This window comes from Epinephelus lanceolatus, chromosome 4 (genome assembly GCF_041903045.1).
Source record: "Epinephelus lanceolatus isolate andai-2023 chromosome 4, ASM4190304v1, whole genome shotgun sequence".
In the NCBI taxonomy this organism is placed as follows: domain Eukaryota; kingdom Metazoa; phylum Chordata; class Actinopteri; order Perciformes; family Serranidae; genus Epinephelus; species Epinephelus lanceolatus.
This window is the reverse complement of record NC_135737.1, coordinates 37,242,233-37,258,060: the sequence shown is the minus strand read 5'-3', so window position 1 is coordinate 37,258,060 and position 15,828 is coordinate 37,242,233. Positions and strand designations below refer to the sequence as shown.

At 41.5% G+C, this 15,828-nt stretch overlaps 1 protein-coding gene across 9 annotated transcripts in view; it reads left to right on the top strand.

Annotated features, from left to right (window-relative positions):
• Nucleotides 1-3,025: 3,025 nt before the first annotated feature.
• Nucleotides 3,026-15,828, top strand: part of gramd1bb (GRAM domain containing 1Bb) — a 141,186-nt gene continuing 128,383 nt past the window's right edge. For 6 of the 9 annotated variants that reach the window (XM_078167227.1, XM_078167228.1, XM_078167223.1 and 3 more), the window contains exon 1: nucleotides 3,027-3,361. The gene's annotated coding sequence lies outside the window, so the exon portion shown is untranslated. Of the gene's footprint in view, nucleotides 3,362-15,828 lie in introns of all 9 variants that reach the window. The other 3 variants (XM_078167222.1, XM_078167230.1, XM_078167238.1) reach the window with 3 other exon arrangements.

Below are 15,828 nucleotides of genomic sequence, written 5' to 3'. Positions count from 1 at the left end.
CGCTGCACGACAGGTTAGGTAGAGACAGACATGCACTTCCTTTTAAAATGTGACAGAATATTAGAGTGGAATATGTTAAGTTTGATTTGTTAATCCTGGACTTCACAGAGCTGGATGACAGGGGAAAACAACAGACTCTGACTGCATGTCACAAACTGAGAGACACATAATTACCTCAACGTAGCATCTTGACACAACACACACTATTGGTGACATGTTGAAATGTAATTGGAGAGTTGGTTTTGTGCCCAAGATACACTGTGATGTACCCATGCATCCTCCCCTAAACACCAGCCCTGCATCAAAACACACACACACAGTTACATATACACATTTTTTATGATTTTTCATACTGCATTTTATCTGTCTTGTGTTATCGCAAATATTATGGTTCATTATTTGATAAATTTGTCCTTTAATTAGTTGACAGAATTATTCTTGAGTTGAGAGACAGAGAGAGACAGAAACAAAGAAGGTATTATTAAAGGTTCCTGGTGGATTCATAAGAGCTTACTCAGCTAACTTTTGATCCTGCATGAGGAAAAGATTTGCACGTACTTGTCGGTCTGACCTCTCGGCCAGCTTGCTGTAATGCAATTTTGCACGGAGACCTCTTCAAACACTGCAACAGAAACTTCACTTGTAACTATTAAAATACTTTCATTTGACCTTGTGCAGTGTTGGTAGGAAAACGGGAAATGACTGATTGAAGGCTAATACTTGCGATTGATTTTTAAGGTGTTTCATTCCTCCTTAATGAAATCTTATTCAAGACAAGTAATCCTCCTGAGATGCTCCATTCAGCTTTCCCACACATCTCTACAGTCTAATTTGCAGTGTACTCTGGAGCTGCAGCAGCAAAGCAATTACAGCTGTTGTGCACAACACACAGGCTTAGGCCAGTCAGTGCAGAGATTCAACTCTTATAATATCTGTATGTTTACTCCACTTTTACATGTTGTGGGAATACGCTGATTCTTAATTAGTCTTACAGCAGCCATGACGTTTAACATTTGAGAGTATAATCATGACAAATCAAATGTTACTTATCGTTTATCATTTTATGATGAGCTCCAGGCTTACAAGTGAAGCAGTAAATTATCCAGTGGCTTAAATGTTAAAGGTCACATTAATAACTTTGGCTTAAATCACTTCAACAACACACATGACCACAGCATGTAATGACTGCACATTTTTCAGTAAGTGCTAACACGTTACATTGTGCCTTGATCTTGTCTCTAATTAGCTGTGTGAGAAAATCTGCCCTCATCTCACTTTAATAACATGGATTCATTATTAACAACTAAGATGGGAGAAAAACTTTTTTTCCGCAACACTTTTAGAAATACTTCATAGCAACTAAGTTGCTAATGCCCTGCATGCCCTGTGGGTTTTGTACAATGGCTGCACATCTAATGGCCAGAATGCACTGCTGGATTCACTGGCTTATTACTTTTATGGTAACACTATCAATGATGGTGGATACATAACATGCTCAAGTTTTACCAGCAAAAAAACTGAACTAAACATTAATTTTCAGCTGGTGAGACTCGGATTGATGTTGTTGTATGAGTAAAACAGCAAAGTCTTCTACTTGTTAGAAGTTCCACGACTGCATTGTGCTGCAAACAACACTTGATAACCGCTATTTGAGGGTTTTCCAGTGAGCGCAAAGTAGTAAAAATGTCTCACAAACTTAGAGAATGAGATGTGTATGCCTTGGTCTTTATTGGTCTCTGGCTGCCTGCTGGCAGTGAGACTGCAGGCAGGTGACTTTCATCTCTGTGCAGGGTTTTTAAACCCTGAGCTAATCTAAAGATTAGAGCTGCGGTGCTTTACTTTTTAATCACAATGAATTGTTTGTGCTTTTTTAATTCTTGGAAGAATTTCAAGGCTTCTTTGATTGCAGCCACATTAGGCTGGCCCTGCATACATTTCAAAAGTTAAATTCTTATAACTATGCTTACTTCATTGCTGTATTGTATTTATATGTATTTTATTAAAGGGGATGGTTGTGTCTCTTTTTTTCTTGAAAAAGTATGTTTGGGAAAAAAATGTTTCCATTGATTGGTCTAGCCTTCGAGCCTGCTGCTGCAACTACCTGTCATTATGTTAGCTGCTGGACCTTTCTCCACCACTTGCTAATGGTTTAGGTCACTCCAGCACTATTTATATCCCTTAGACAACTCAGTCCCTCCCTCCCTCCCTCCTGCTGTTATCCCCTTAAAGCATGGAGATTTTCAGCATGGAAGGAGAGATGGGGAGGTGGTGGTGCTGGTCGGAAGGGAGAGGAGGAGGGAGGGGGATGATGTAGTTTTAGGGGAGATTCTCATAATAGCGCCTTGCCTGTCCTCTTTCTCCTGTTGTGCATTACAACTGAAGGCTCAAAATAGAACATCTCTAGAGAGCATCCAGTGGCGCATATGGTGGCTTTATGCACACGGGCACATACACACACATACACATACAGTGTAGCCCATCTTTTGTGATTATGAATAGGATTAGCAGGGGAAATCTTACTGTATCGCACTGGTCTCTGACTCATCCTGTAAGAATTATTTTATTTATTATATCCCTTTTTACATCACAGCAGAGGCAGCCTCCGTCCTGTCTAAATCCCTCCACACACATTGCTCCTGGTTAAATGTGTGAGTAATTTTTTTTGTCATCCACAAAGCAGGGGATGAGCATAAGCCAGTTTAATTAGAGCAGCAAATAGGAACCAATATTTTTCCCCAGCTGAAATAGCGTACCCTCATATTGTGATATGTTTGACAATGTATCGATAGCAGGAACATAACGCAGAGATGTGGATTAGGACGAAACCAAATGGATCCTACAGAAATACAGGAGCTGACAGTTGTGTGTGCATGTGTCATTTGCATATGTTTGTGTGTACAGCACAGTGTGTCTGAGTGCCTGAGCCACAGTGGATAAGAATGCATGCCAGAGTGAGTGAGTGAGTGAGCGAGTGTGCAAGTGGAGCAGGATCAGGAAGGAGAGCAGAGAAGGAGGCAGAAGAATCACAGAGAGAGAGAGAGAGAGGGTTTTGTGCAGTGGCAGGAGCAAGTCGCGATTCCCCAGGAAAAGGGAGGTGCATTCTCCCATCTTCTCACGGGGGGATTTAAACTGGCTTCAGATTGGCTTCAGTCTGACGGAGGATTCCCCCGCTCGTGGAGGACAGCTCTCTCTCCTCTAATGTAACACGGGACTTTGTTGTGAAGCGAGAGAGAGGCGCACAGGAAGGCGGGAGAGGGACACTTTCCCCTACTTCCTTTGTACCCAACCTGCTTGACAGATGGCACTGGCAGAGTGATCTTTGACTCTCACCCAGCGACCAGTCCTCGCTCCACTCACTGAGGTAACGTATGCCAGCTCCTTTCCACAGCTTTTAGGCAAAAAAAAAGCTGCATGCCCATACCTTCATTCTGCTGCACTGTTTGCCTTGAGTGTGCCTGAATGGATGTGGCAGCACGCAAGTATGCCTTAAATTTTTAGTTCACGGGCAGTGCCAATGGGGATGAGAGGAAAGGAAGTACTGTGGCTCAATCACCACCTCATCAGCACCGAGTCAGAGTGGAGTTATCTAACATGGCTTAGTTGGTGGAACTGTTTATCAGCTGTGTTTATCACTGGTGTTTTTCTTCTTGTGATAGAGGTGTACTATGTCTGACCTTCATGCGCTGTGTGCCAGGGTAACCTGGGAAGCTGAAGGGCAGCGCCCTGCTGCCAGCACTTTTTTCTCCTGAGTCTGCACCCACCTGCACTTTTTTTTTCTTTTTCTTTTTTTTTTTTAACAGCCCTCCTGTCTCTCCTCCCTCCTCCTCTCTGTGCCGAGACTGGCTGTAGCAAACTTACAAATCATGGTGGCACAAGTTGCAACAGAAGCAGGTGCTGTGTTGGAAATAATAGCCACTGTCCCCGGGGTGGAGTTATATGTGATGTGGAATGTAGCAGGTTTGTGGTGTGATGCTTGGAGAGTTTGGGATTGGTGCGGCTCTTGTTGTAGAAAAAGGCAAATAGTAGAAGCAGAAGAATTACTGCACTAGTTCCTAACAAATGTATTGTGGAACACTTTTTTTAAAGCTTTCAAGATTAAAAAAACGATCAAGAAACTAAGTCTGACCTGTGGAAACATTATTAAATGTCTGATTAATTGAGATAACACATCACAAATAAACTGTTTCATATTGAAGTGATTGTTAGAAATGGCTAGAAAACACAAGATATTTTGATTTTGTTCTGCTTGTGTACTCCGTCTAACTCAGGATTTACATCAGATGACTTGTTGGCCATTCGCCAGCCTTTCTTTTAAAACCCATGCTCTCAACACAATGTGCTAGCTTCTCTCAAGCAGCCAACACTGTTGGAAATGTATTGTTTAATTTCCTAAGAAAAATAGATTACAGTCTCTGTAATATCTCGTGAAAACCTGACATTTTTGAATGTGGGGAAGTTTGCATCAGGAACAATAGCTGAGTAACCGAGCTCGCTCTCTGTGTAATAACTCACCTTCCCTCTCAACCGCCCTCTCTATCACAGTCTCTCTCACACACACAAACACACATACACACACTCTGTCCTCTAACGTCTGCTCTCAGCGTGAGGTTGATGTTGAAGCGAATCCTGAAACTAGAACCTTGATTGTGTCTGATAAGTGAAATACAGCAGTGTCAGTCAGCCTTTGGTGCTTTCCAGTTATCACTCATTAATCATGAACTAGTTTTAAATGCAGTAAAAACTAAGTATACATAATATTCTCCACCTCCACTTCTGAATCTGACTATCCTGCCGTTAAAACTTTGATTAAATGGCACTCATGATACTCTTGCTGAGTCATTAAAATAATAATTAGGAATTCAGGACTCATATTTGCATATTTGACTCAAAGTTTAAAAAAAAAAAACAGGCTTGTTGTACAGAATTTAGGGATGTCTGTCTCCTTCTAGCCATAAAACTGTTGTGCAGTCAACCTTCATGTCTGTCCTTGACTATGGAGATGCTCTGTATCGTCATGCTGCCCCATCAACACTCCAGCCGTTAAACCCTGCTGGAGAAATGAGTTATAACTTTGTTGCAAATGACTAATTTTGTGCTCAGCTGTGTTCTCTGTTTCACTCGGTTGGATGGGCTTCCTTACATCCAAGTGGAACTAGCTATCTCATGTTATTCACTTATACAGCTACCTATATCTTGTCATTTAAATCCAGTAACTACAGTACACAGTCAAAACCTAGTTAACCTTAGATATTCCTCATATGCACCAGTGTTGGCAGAGCTGCTTTCAGATACTATGCACCTTTTCTATAGAATGAACAGCAACTTGCCCTCAAACAAGCCCCTTGGTGATATTAAAGCTGATGTTTTTTATGATTCTTGCAACTGCTCCTTTTAATTCCTCGTTTACTGTGTAGTGTTGTTTCTATTTTGCTGACTTCGTTCTTGTGAATGGTTCTTGTTCCCAGGTCTCTTTTGGAAAAGAGATTTTAATCTCAATGAGACTGCCTGATTAAATACAGATTACATAAATTAAGTTAATTCCCTCAGCTTGTAACAGCACAAATCTACTATTGAAATATAGCCACGTTGAAGCCTGGTCTCCCTACGACTTGTTTTGGCAACATAGAGAATTACTGGATGAAAGAAATTAATTTTACAGTATTTACTGAGTTTTTTATTTAGGAATTAAAGTGTGGAACATTTTCTTTGAGCATTTAAAGCTGCATTTATTTTAATTCGGTAATGTTTCCCTTTTAGTGGATTATTAAATCCCTGTGAACAGATATTCTCACAATGCTGCAGTGAGACTTGTAATTACATACAATAAGTAACTGTAATCAGTTACTTATTGTATGTAATTACATCTTTCTGATTTTTATTTAAATCCTCCAAAGGATTTCTCCTCTCTACTGTGATTTTGAACATTAAACAAAAGCCCCTAAGTAACGCCAAGAACACAAGTAATGCGGTTCTGACCCTGTTTTTCCTCATCCCTGATACACACTGGCTAATAATAGAGCGCTCTGAGTCATACAGCACTGAGACCCTCAGCGTGCATGTGTACTAGAAATACTATACTTTGAGCTAATTAAATATTTAGCGGACACGGCAGCCCGGATGTTGGACCCTGTTCAATCACATCAGATGTCTGCTCTGTAGTTAACGCCATATAGGAGGATAACAGTTTAACCTCCATCTGGACAGCCAAATATTTTTAATATTTTATCAGGATTTCACATATCATTTCCTGACAGTGCTGTGGTTTTAAGCTCAGCTTGTTAACCTCTCGCCATCACGACATATTATAAAATTTTAGTTAGTCTTAACAATATCCCCCTTTGTTACAAGGTGTGTACAGGTGCATAGTTCAAGCCGTGGTAATTTGTCACTGTCAGTTTAATGTGTTTATTTTTAGCGTGACCCCGTTCAGAATGAAGATGGATGTTGGATTCAGTCCCGGTGCACTCCCAGGCTTGCTCTCCTGCTCTCTAGCGCCCATACCGACACTCACAGCATTAGCTATATATTATATTATATTATATTAAGGACTCTGTGGCTTCCCGTCTCCCAGACCAAGTGACAAATCAGATTTGTAGTCCCTGCAGTGCCGTACTTTAGCTGGTTTCAGCCTCGATGGAGGGATCTGTGACAAAAATCTATGTGTGGTACGAGGTCAGAGGGATAACAGAGATATAGCATCGTACTTTACAGTCAGAATGAGACCCTTTGCTCTGGATGGAGTGTGCTGAACCCAACTAGAGATTACTCTTACAGTGTGAGATCAGGTTTGCAGTGGGACTCTATTTCCTGTTAGCACTTTATTACTATTTTGCTAAAGCGAATCCATGAGAACTTTTGCATTTTACAGTAGACGTCTTGTAAACACAATCTTCCTCTCGCCCTTTTTAAAAGCAAAATAAGAAAATCAACACTAAATGAGCGAATGAATCAGACAAAATGTGCACTGCATTGCTCTCTGATTCTGCCTGTAAGTCTATGATTTATTCACTCAGTGCAATGTTAAAGTCATGTCCGCATCTGTTGTACATTATCATTTCATAACGCTGTTTCGTACCATTATACAGCAGTTACCTTGAAGTCCGGCCTCAACTTTGTGAGGCTCTCTTGTATTCTGCCGTATTTGATCCCACGGAGGTTATTTGATGTTGAACTGCGATAGCCACATTTCCTATTCCTGCCACTAAATTATTTTTATCTCCTTTAGCCCACTCTCTCCACCACCTTGCTGTGAGCAGCTGCATTATCATTATCTTTACACCACCTGCCGCCATTTACTCCTGTCTGTGTGATACTTTGCTGCATGAATGTTTGCATTAAGTTTGGGGTTACATACTAGAAGTGCTTACTTTCCTTCACATCAATTGCCATAGTCTTAATTATATAAATCCCACACTGGAGCAGCCTGTGTTGAAACTGTATCCCCCTGTAATCCCTGTGCTAATAAACACTCTTTATTAGCATTCCCCGGCTAATCACCTGCTCACTCCCTAATAAAAATCAAACACTTGGAGGGTTAGCATAGTTGGCATGTTTGGCTGGTATTAACAGGTGTTACCATAAGCCAGATTGACTTTAGATGTGAAGACATGCTGAGTTTTATTTAGTCCGCTATTTAATCAGTACCAGCTATTTCCATATAATGGTTAATAACGCACTGACTGACTTTAATGCTAATTAAAGACTCAGTGTCTGTCACTGGGTTTGTTTGAAATTAGGTATGTTTGCATGTTTATTTCATGTAGTGTGAATCAACACGAGAACTGTCAGGAGTCACTGCATACCTGGGGGCTGGGAGGGTTGTGTTAAGATGCTTTTGATATTACTTGAAGGATTCAAGTGCTTTACTTGAGTGTTTGATGAATACACTTTATATCCTAATAGAAGTCATTTTGACATCACATCACAGTTATTTCTCCATGTAATCATCACAAGTACCAAAGGCTTGCAGTTGTCTTTGTTCCCCGTTTTGATCGGATACAGACTTTTTTTTGTGGTAGTAGTTTTTCCAGCTGTTGGCTTTTCATACAGCTGTGTACTGAAGTTGAATGGAAGTGGAGTGCAGCCCAAGGACATCCTAGATACACAGTGAAGATAGAAGATTCTTCAATACTAATGAAAGAGAAAATTAAATTTCACATTTCACATCAGTTGTGATTGAAGAATTAAAAGTGCTCCTTGCTTTAATACCCGTTTGCAAGAACTAGAGAAATGAAGAAGACAAATTTTGCTTCCCTTGGCCAGTTGATGTTCTGCCTAGAAAACATATTTTTGGTACGTATGAGCCAAAATGTTTTGACAGAAAGCCATTAGCACAGTGAGATGGCATGGAGAAAATAGATGTAGAATAAATTACAAAGGATAAAAACCTTACGTGACCTGGACTAATCAGAAAAGGTGTCAAAGGTCCATGCACAGGAAATTGTATTTGTTCTTCCTGTTTACATCTCCCACTTATTAGAGTGAATTGATTTTGCGCTGTTATCAGTGTTCCGGTTATTATAAAACATATTAGTTCAGTTCTGCTGCTCTGTACTCTTGAGTTTTTCCCCTAGTTGAACAGAAATTATAACATCTGATGATCATTTAGCTAATGCAGGGAAACCAGTTACTTTACCCCTGGGAAATTAATGAGCAACTAGCGAGCAAAACTAACTTCCTGCATGTCACACAAGAGAGGGAATGAAACGAAAACAAAAACCAGAGGGTTGGCACAGCACCTGCTATAATTAGCAGCTGTCATCATGACACTTGTATGGGAGAAGAAATTTTATTTGTAATTTCGCTTACTACAAGGAGCTGTTGTCTCCGAGAGCTGTCCTGGAGCCCATTTAGCAGCAGTAATTTGCAAGTGTTGCGTACATTCAGATTGCAGATGGTGGCAGGTTCATTTTTCACAAATGACTGCCTCTCAGGCTTTGTGTGTGTGTGTAGGTGTGTACCGTATTGCAAACTTAAACCCTTTACCACTTTGTAGATTACCTTTGGAGACTATCCATCTCATGCTCTTTAACCCACACAGTTGTTTTCAATATACACACAACCTGTTAGTGAAGGCTGAAGGCTAGATTTTGAAACCTGGACAGATTTGGAGGATCTCTTCTCTACAGCCCCAACAGTGGAATCAGTGTAATGGCAGGCATGGTGTTAAAAGACATCTGTTTGTAGAGGCTAATTTAGTGCCAGACGACAAAAATGGTGATTGAAAGTGGATAGGAGGTGAGAGGAGGCAGAGGAGGAGGTAGATGAGGTCCAGAGGCAGGATATAAAGGCTGCAGACATTAGAATATCTCGTCATCAACAGTTGGCACGGATGAAATGTCTTTGTACAGACAGTCATTGTCCTCAGAGGATGGCTCCTAATGACTTCACTGATGCCTTGACTTTCCACTCACCATGAGGTTCACATTTGTAGCTGTGAGGGAAATGAATATTGGATGCAATTAATATACAATTTGGATCATTCATGCATGTCTCCCTCAGTGTGAACTGTAATAATGAGGGTCACCATCAGGCCATGGTTTAATGAAAAACTAATGACATTCTCACCAGCCTCAGCTGTAGCTTTGTGTCCCAACCCTCACCTATCGTCATGAGCTCTGGGTAGTGACCAAAAGGATGAGATCACAGATACAAGCTGCCAAAATGAGTTTTTCTCCGTGGGGTGTCTGGGCTCAGCCTTAGAGATAGGGGAAGGAGCTCAGACATCTTAAGGGAGCTCAGAGTAGAGACGCTGTTCCTTCGCGTTGAAAAGCGTCAGTTGAGATGGGTCGGGCATCTGATCGGGATGCCTCCAGGGCACCTCCTGTAAGAGGTCTTCCAGACACATCCCACTGGTAGGAGGCCCCGGGGCAGACCCAGAACACACTGGAGGGATTACATATCTCATCTGGCCGGGGAACACCTCAGGGTCCTCCAGGAAGAGCTGGAAAGTGTTGCTGGGGAGAAGGATGCTGAGGTGCTTTGCTTGGCCTGCTGCCCCCACAAACCGGCCCCGGATTGGTGATTGAAAATGGACAGATGGATGGATGATTAACATATTAGCTTGCTAACATGCTAAACCAAGATGGTGAACATGGTAAACATTATACCTGCCAAGCATCAGCATGTTACAAGGGCATGGCCACATTAGCATCTCGCTCAAAATAGGCACAGTGGTGCATATGTTTAACTAACAATACAATAATCCGTCACAGGGAGGAAGAGGATTTTAATGGCAATTGAAATCACTCAAAAGTGGAGGATGTATAGGAAGGCACTTTACAGACTTGATGCACCTGTGTGCAATACATTTTCTCGGCAAGCACAGCTATTTCTATTTTTAGCCATTCTTCTCACAAGAGAGCCACCCCTTCTCTTCTCCATTGGACATTCAGACAGGGCTCCTCAGTAACATGTGGGTTACTGTCTGATATCCCTTTCGCTCTCTGGCAGACCTTGGGTGCTGTCATTTGTGTGTCACTGACATCCTCGTGTCACTTGGTTGACATTGGTCATCAACACTTGGACTGTTAGGTGGAATTTAATGCCGTGTTCACACTATGAGTAACGATGCGACAGCATGATTAGCAACATTATTGCCGAGTTGCCATTTAAGTGTTAACTCATTAACATAAGCCCTTTTTAAATAGGAATTGTGCAGATTTGCAGGAAAGCCCAATCAGTCTTCTTTCAGCATTGGCAGTATAAAAACAAAATCGGGGAGTGCAGCAAAATGCCACCTACCTACTTTTGTTCATACAGAATGCGCCTTTTTCGGGGCAGTGGGGGGGCGTAAGGAAGTAAAAAAAACGTGTAGCTCAGCGTGTGACATAAACAGTGACGTACTCTGAGGGAAGCCACGGCTGGTCAGTCCTTTGGCGATTCACTCATAAGTTGGCCTGTCCTTCACCGTCCCCGTCATCTGACGGTTAATGGCCTCTTCCTTTGCGAGGACAAGGAGGGCGCGCAATTCCTTGTCTCCCCAATTGCTCATCTTTACAGTGTCTTTCAGGTTTGCATTTCCCTCTTGCTACTAGCTGCTCGCTAATTCCTTCCTATCAGCTGTTTCCTGTTTATCCACCGCTAGTGGCTCGCACGTGCAGCGTCATCAGCAGCTCCTCCCACAAGTCATCAACAGCCCTCCTAAACGCTCGCAGCTTGCCGGCAAAACGGCCCAACTTTCGCGGAAAATCTGGCAGTGTAAAAGGGGCTATAGTTACATTATCCAAGGCTTCTGCTTGCCACAAAGCACTTTGACTGAACGTCATCTAAAGTTTGAATTTGGTCATAAACTATCATGCTTTTGATTAACGTCTGAGCCCCATTTTAACATAACATTTCATTGCCCCATTGCATCATGGTAGGCACAGCGATACACATAAGTTTTGCATAGCATCATCTAACTAAGCAAAATAACACAGTGCCACAGCTAGAAACAAAAAACATGATTGGCTGATGCTTTGCCATGTCATTGAAGTGCTACAAAAGCTGAGGCCAGCTCGACTTTGATTGTAGCTCAGCACTCTCATCTGTAGCGACAAGTGACGGACGTCAGTTTGTAGTATCGTGTCACCTGCCTTCATTGAAAATGACTTGTACCCTGTTGCTGTGTCGCTCATAGTGTGAACGCAGCATAAAGACACGGAGCTGCCTTCAAGACTGCTTTGTTTTACTGTGAGCATTAGATGCAACGTCATCACAGCAGGTGCAGCCGCCTGTCTGTGCCCTCACTTCTTCAGCACTGGTATCATATCCCTCAGAAACACCACTGACGGCAAACATTCCCATTACTGCTAGAGATTTATTTTTTTGTCCAGTTCAAATGACCTGTCTCCTGCTTTTTTCTTCTTTTTTGATTGATTTGGCTCAAAGAATCTTTTGTTTTCATCTTTGCCTTGGCAGTTTTTCGATGGCCCTCAAGACTACTAACTGTATTTTTATCTGTTGCTGCTTCTCCTTTTTGGATTCTAGTGTTATGGGCATGCCGTATCAATAGTTGTTTTGAGGGCTCATCTTTAAAAGTTGAAGTGTTGCTGCTTCAGTGGGCTGGGTATATGGCAAAGCCTCTCAGTCAACATAGGTGTAATTAATTTTAATAGCTCTGTTGTTGCACTGTTCCACACCAACACTTGTTCCTTCCCCAAGTTTGCATTTTTTAATTTGTTTTCCTACTGCACGAAACAGCATCAGATAAAGAACCATCAAATTAGAAACCTTTTTGTTTCATCACAATCAAACTTGGACTAAAAAAAGCAAGAGCTGATGATATTACGTTGCAGATCTCTGCTCACATGGATCACACCTATCAGGAAAAATGGGAAAAACACGGAAATAAACCCTCACACAGAAAGCACTGGGGTGTGGCAGACAGTAGAGCCATATTCAGGTGAGAGGATATGTGTGAGGATGTTTGAAAGCAGAGAAGCAACACAAATGCAGCACACAGATGGAGTCAGAGGGGACTTGTGGGAGCTTTTGCAGAGCTTCGGAGCATATCCTTTCCCCACCAGTTACCTGCAAGACAGTCAAGACTACAAGCAGCTCATGCTGGCCACAGGCTGTCGCACACATCACAGATTTAATGAAATGGGCCCCAGAATCGCATTGTTAGCTACATGGAGCCATGGCACTGTTCATTAAAAACATCCTTGTCTGGTACACTTGGCTGCTGGGCAAACCTAATGAATGTGTCCAAAACTCCCACACCTCATATCTCAGCTACAACAGAAATAAATTAATAGATTTATCTCGTTCATTTCACACTATGTTCAACAGGCCCTGCAGTTCTCTTAAATCCCTCATTTCAGTTTTTGGTATGTGCTGCATTTCTATGCATGTGACAAATACTATAACAGGGTACTGAGATGTGACTTATATAATGAGTTGTCACTTACTGTCTTGGTGCACAGATGCACAGTTGGATGTTAGGTTCAAGCTGTGTTGTGTTTGCAGCCACTATTTTTTGTACATTCACTTAGCCGTTGTACACACTCGCAGCTCTCTCAAACAGCAGACCCGTTGACAATGTTGGCATCATCACTTCCATTATCAGGATAAGTGTTGTGAGAGATTTTCTCTCTCTGGTTGTGCCCAATAAGTGGAAATCTGACAAGCCTGCAGAAGTGCTCTTGAGGCTGTGTCTATGAGGACAATACTGAGTCACTTGTAAGCTGTTGGGAAACAGACTGCCACCAGAATTATACATAATAATTAGTTTGCAGTATAATAATGTAGTTTTGCTGATTAATGTAAGCGTATACACTGCGTAACTATTGTGTTCTTGCCACTGTAAGTTTTCACATCACGTCCGATGCCCGTGTGCTTGCACAAGCAGGCGGGATTATTATCAACATGCAAGCGACACAAAATGTCAAATACTGAAGAGATAAAAGTAAAATAGGCAAAGAAACGTGCAAAAAAGATCTTCACTATACCTTTCAGTATTACAGTGTGTAATGTATCTTGCAGCCTTTTCTGTGTAATACTATTCAAACCAACAATCGCAGTCAAAATAAGAGAAGTCTGAAGTTGCAGGCAGTCCTTTTGGTTTGATATGGTTCTGTATGCCCTCTGGAAAGGTTCCCATATGTTTAAACTGAATGTGTAAAACCATATGTGTTCCCCTTTGAGATCAAAGCAAAGTGGTCATTTCATTTTTATTCTGTCTTGAGGGGTATGTATTATGCTGTCTGATCTGTATGGATAAATTAAGTTCGTACAGCAGGCTGTTATTATACGCTCTGAAGTAGAAGAAGCCTCCTTTTATGTGGAAACTGTCGGATTAATTGAGTGGATGGATTTCCCAATTTCATTCTCTATGGGAAGACAGCGAGATGATTCTTTCCTCTGATTCAAGGAGAAGGCCTGTGCTATTAATTTGGAAGAACTGTGACCTGTTTAAAAAGCGATTCTCCACACAAACATGTTTATGACAGAGTCTGAGGCTGAGCCATATGGAGGGCGCTCTGATGCAGGAAGCTCTGTGTTTTTGCCATGGTGTTTGTTTTAGGCGGCAGGACTGGTTTGAGAAGTTTCTCTGGACATTTAAATGCTGCTCATGTAAAAATGTTCCTACAGACTTTGCATAAATGAGCAACCCTAACCATAACCCTTTTATAGCCATGAGTGATGGGTGTTTTGTATTTAAAACATTGGGTTTTATAGAGTGTCACTTTAACGCTGAAAAAACTGTGAGCATTTGCAGCACATGTAAGTACTGGCTTTGTTTTTTGGGGCACCATTGTACCATTTTCTGTACAGACTAATTAATATGTTTTTCCAGCAGTTCAGACAGCTCCTTTTACAACTGTGATTTTTCAATAGTCGCTGTCAAAACCTGATTTAGTTTCTTTGTTCCAGCTGTTAAATAATAGTACAGGAGAGCAAATGCGGAGCCATGCTGCAGATTTATGTGGACAGAACACATAGTAAATGGTGCTGATCCCCAAGTGGAGCTGAAAAATGTCTGTGTATCGTCAATTAATTTATCATCTGGACGTTGCACTGATGTCAGCTCCCCTCCATCTGTCAAGCTGTCATTGGTGGTCACAGCCTAGGATTCTGTTTTTTTACACAAGGTGACCGTAGGTGTCCTCTTCGACAAGGTCCTATTAGAAATGTAGCAGTGTGTAAACTACACTGGAAATACAGTCTTAAGATTCTTTGGAAGTTTTGTTTGATAAGTACCTGTACAATGCAAACAACAATTGTCAGATTACAATGATAAATGCAAAACATAAATCATATCATCTCAGCTAGAGCAAGTTATGACTATGACATCACTTGCTATCCCTGCTTGAAGGTGGCCAGTTTTCTTTGGAGTTATGTTTCTATTCAGTGTTTCTCACCCAAATGCAACCAAATGTATATTAAAAGCTGTTTTTGTTCCATTTTTAGTACATGTACATTCATGGCCTTATTTAAAGGTAACACATTTTTTCCCCAACAGTCAGAATCACTGTAAGTGCTTCTGTCATTGATTTATGTAAGTTTCAACACACAGAAATAAAAGTTTTTTATCTTTGCCTGAATAGTTTCTTCAAAAAAGATGCTGCAGGTGACTGAGAGGTATTAGCTGAAAAACAAAATGGGGCCATAGCAAGCCTCACATAGTCCAAATCAATGTAGATAACAGTGTAACAGAAAATAAATATTGTACATATTTTTCTTAGGTTTAGTCCAGGTGCTTTCCTAAAAAAGCAATGTACTGAATCTGTGATTATGAATGGAAAAACAAGTCAACACAGACTTCAAATAAACACAAGAAGTTTGTGTTCTAGAGAAAGGATCAGCACTCAGTGAATAACCTCCTAAGCCCTCTGATAAGCTATTATAGCAAGGCTTAACTATACAGACCAGTGAGCAGTGATAACTAACATGTCTTTGGGGTCATCGGGTGGGAACCTCCTTTCACCAGTGTTTCGTCTAGTTGGTCCCATGACACCTCCAGGAGGCTAGACAGTGATCTCTGGCGTCCCAGATACACTCTAATGCCAGGTCTCACTGCTCCCCACACCAACCCAATAACCTCCTTTACCTTACTTACACATGGCTTTCTCAGCCCAAACAGCACTGCCGCCTTCAACAAACCCAGGCTCCGTACATGCGAGCTCCAGGTAGAAGCAGTGCTGATACTACCTTTCCTAGCACATTCACCATACTCTATTTCACATGCTACATAGCATAGCTCCAATATAAGCTAAAGTTAAAGGAGATAGACTAACTCACAGGATCAGCAAACACACTCACTTTGCAGCATGGTCTCAAACAAAAGGGATTCAAATAGGCCACTCCCGCACTTAAATAAACTTCCTCTTCCTGGATTTCCTC